This window comes from Dasypus novemcinctus, chromosome 10 (genome assembly GCF_030445035.2).
Source record: "Dasypus novemcinctus isolate mDasNov1 chromosome 10, mDasNov1.1.hap2, whole genome shotgun sequence".
Classification (NCBI taxonomy): domain Eukaryota; kingdom Metazoa; phylum Chordata; class Mammalia; order Cingulata; family Dasypodidae; genus Dasypus; species Dasypus novemcinctus.
In genome coordinates, this window is record NC_080682.1 from 36,900,269 (window position 1) to 36,903,710 (window position 3,442).

The 3,442-nt window shown below is 37.4% G+C and overlaps 1 pseudogene; it reads left to right on the plus strand.

The window, feature by feature from the left end:
* The first annotated feature begins 2,289 nt into the window (after nt 1-2,289).
* On the plus strand, nt 2,290-3,231 carry LOC101438208 (olfactory receptor 5G25-like; annotated as a pseudogene).
* Nucleotides 3,232-3,442: the final 211 nt, after the last annotated feature.

A 3,442-nucleotide genomic window follows, 5' to 3' on the forward strand; every position in this document is an offset into this window, starting at 1 on the left:
AATGAGTTTAGAAGTCTGGGAAAAGTAATCTCTAAACTCACTGAGAGAATAATTTGATACAAATAATAATGTCTAGTTTTTGCCTTTTTTGGATTCAATTATCTGACTTGAATGTACATTTTAGATGAAATTTGTGTTTGGCATAGAGATACTGAAATGTTCTTGAAGATCTATTGACTCCTTGAGTGTTAGAACTAAGGAGTCATTGCTTCTTTGGATCTTAATTTCTTACTTATTACTTTGATTGGGTATCAGTAGAAAACAGACCTCTGAATCCGAAGACCTGAGGTCCTATTCAACTTCTGCCCAAATTCACAGGGACTCATAATAATGGTTTTACTCTATTAGAATCTCTGGGCTGGGTAAGGCTGAGAACAATACAGTTTAATAGATTTTTCTGCTGTCAGCAACTATTATTTATACTTTTTAGGATTCCAAGTAGAATACAGAGTTTTAAAAGCAGAGCCATTATCAATGGTGTATTACTTCATGACCTTTGTTTACAGAGGCAGTTAGTTGAGATCCTATTCTTAAGTTAAACCCCTGCAAACCCTTTTCTTTTCTAAGTCCCATTGCCTGTGCGACAACAAGATGCCAGCAGCTTGTCATTTAATTAATTTCTATGCTTAAACACAACCCTCTCCAAACTTTCTTAACAGGAGAGAGAGAAGTCTTTGAAGTCTTTCAGTGAATACTTCTTTTCTTCCATGTCCTGTGAACATTTTTGTGCAAAAGTGCTGTTGGAATCAGATCCAAAATTCATATTTTATTTTTTTCACCCTCATTTTTTTCTGTCCCCAATTACCCTTTTCTTCCATTCCTTTTCATTCCCTTTTCCTTAACTTTTTATTTTGAAGTAATTATAATTTCATAAGATATTTTGAAGATAGGTAGAGAGGTCCCAAGTACTCTTCATCCAATTTCTCCCAATTTCTACATTTATGTAACTATAGAACAATATCAGAATCTGGAAACTGATATTGGAACCATGTGTGTGTACAGTTCTCTGCCATTTTATCACATGTATAGATTTGTGTAGCCACATCTCTTTGTAGATAACTTAAGCTGTCTGTGACTTGTGGGTGTGGGACGGTAAGAAGCTGTAGTCCTGCCCTTGGTGACAATGGCAACGACTCCAGTCCCAGGAAACAGCTTAGCAATGCAAACTTTATAAACTTTAAATATTCAGGAAAATGCAAACCAAATGTACTAAAATCTTATCTAGAATGTATAAAGTCAATGCTAAAAACTTACCTAGGTTGTGGACGATATATGCTAATTTAAGTCTATTGAGCACTGAAACAAAGAACAATTTAACCTTTCCTCTCTGTATAAAAGGAACTCAAAATTCTTGTTCAAGGCTCAAGTTTGAAACAAAAAGCTCCCGAGTCCAGCCGTCCATCAGTAAATCATTTTTCCTTCTCAAAATCATTCCCGAGTCCTGGCCTTTCTATACTCAAATAATTGAACTTCTCTCAACTTCTACAACAGACTTACATTTTTATTTCTCTGGCATAAATGCACAGGAGTGCTCCATTCATTCTTAAAACAGTTGTTTTTCCTTGCCAAGTACCTGATACATTTATTGGGTCAAGGCACATACTCAACTTGCAGGAACCAGTCTCTTCTCGGCTGTTCATTTGGTAGAGAGTTACTGAATTAATAGGTATAGACTCTCATGATATGAAGGAATGCAGGTAGCACAGAGGAGATGCTGTTGAGGACTTTGATCCCTGCTCCAAATTCTCTTGTGTCAGCCTGTCCTAACTTCTTTCAGACCAGGTGTTGTGTTGTAGACAACTCAGTTAACTATTATTATGGTATCTAAAGGAATAGGAGGAAGATATGTTCCTAATACCTATTTACCCTTTACCTAGAGAGAGGAGAGGTATCAGCCTGAATGCACAGAGTTCACTTAATGCCTTTCCTATGAAATGTTTCTTAAGACATCCTTGGTTCAATGGCAGACATTTTTAGAAAGGTAATCTGGAAGGGTTAGAGGATTTGCCTTAGACAGTCTCCAAAGTTTGCCTCTAGATCTATAAAGTTCTATGATTCTGTGTAAAATTCTCTGTTGATATAGAGAGGAACTGAAGAGACACAGTGAGGTTTGGTGTCTTGCTCCATGTTGCCACATAGTTAGGAGGACATCAAGGAGGATATCTGTCTACCTATGCTAAGCCACTTAAGAGATAAAAAATAAATAAAGATGTGAAATGAATAAGTCTTTAAATATGAATTTATTGCTAAGTAAAAAAATCTTTCTCTTTCTCATAATAGATCAATGAAATGGATTACAGAAGTCAAACTTTGGTGATTGAATTTTTGTTCATGGGCTTGACAAATAGTTTCCAGCAACAGGTTGCTCTCTTCCTGATATTTCTTTTTGTTTATCTTGTTACTCTTCTGGGAAACTTGGGGATGGTTGTTTTCATTTGGATGGATTCCCAACACCACACACACATGTACTTTTTTCTCAGCCACTTGTCCTTTGTGGTCATCTGCTCCTTCTCTGTCATTAGCCCTAAAATTTTGACTGACATCTTTTTGCAGGAAAAAGTAATCTCTTTTTTGTTGTTGTTGTGTTGCCCAGATATGGTTTTTTGGTCAGTTAGTAATAACTGAGTGTTTCCTCCTGGCTTCCATGGCATATGATCACTATATGGCCATCTGTAAACCTTTGTTGTACATAGTCATTATGTCACAGCGGATCTGCGTGCAGCTGGTGGTAGGGCCCTATGCCATTGAACTTATGAGTACCATGACCCATACGACTTTCACTTTGCACCTACCCTACTGTGGTCCAAATATCACCAATCACTTTTTCTGTGACTTACTTCCTATTCTTTCTCTGGCATGTGCAGAAAACCACATCAATAAATTTTTACTTTGCATCTTGGCTGAAGCCCTAGGAGTACTCAGTGGCATGATCATCTTGGTCACCTACATTTATATTGTCATTGTCATCCTGAGGATCTGCTTCGCTGATGGGAGATGCAAAGCCTTCTCAACCTGCTCTTCATACCTGACTGCTGTCTCCATCCTTTATGGGACACTCTTCTTTATCTATGTAGGCCCAAGTTCTAGTTTCTCCCTGGACATCAGGTATCTGTGTTCTATACAGCAGTGATCCCCATTTTGAACCCATTTATCTACAGTTTGAGAAACAAGGAAGTAAAAGATTCATTCAGAAGGACATTTGAAAGGAAGAAGTTTCTTGTAGGGAGGTAAACCCAATAGTGTAGCTGGAGATACAATACATTAGAGAGGCCAGAATACTGGACTGAGTGTCAGTACCCTTATGTTTAAGGTAAGATTCACTCTTTCTTACTCTGTGTAATTGACAAGTCATAGAATATCCTTCGGTAACAATTTTCTCATTTCTGTATTCTCATATCTCATTCAGTAGGAATGAGACTTAGAACTCTAAACTGAGATGGGG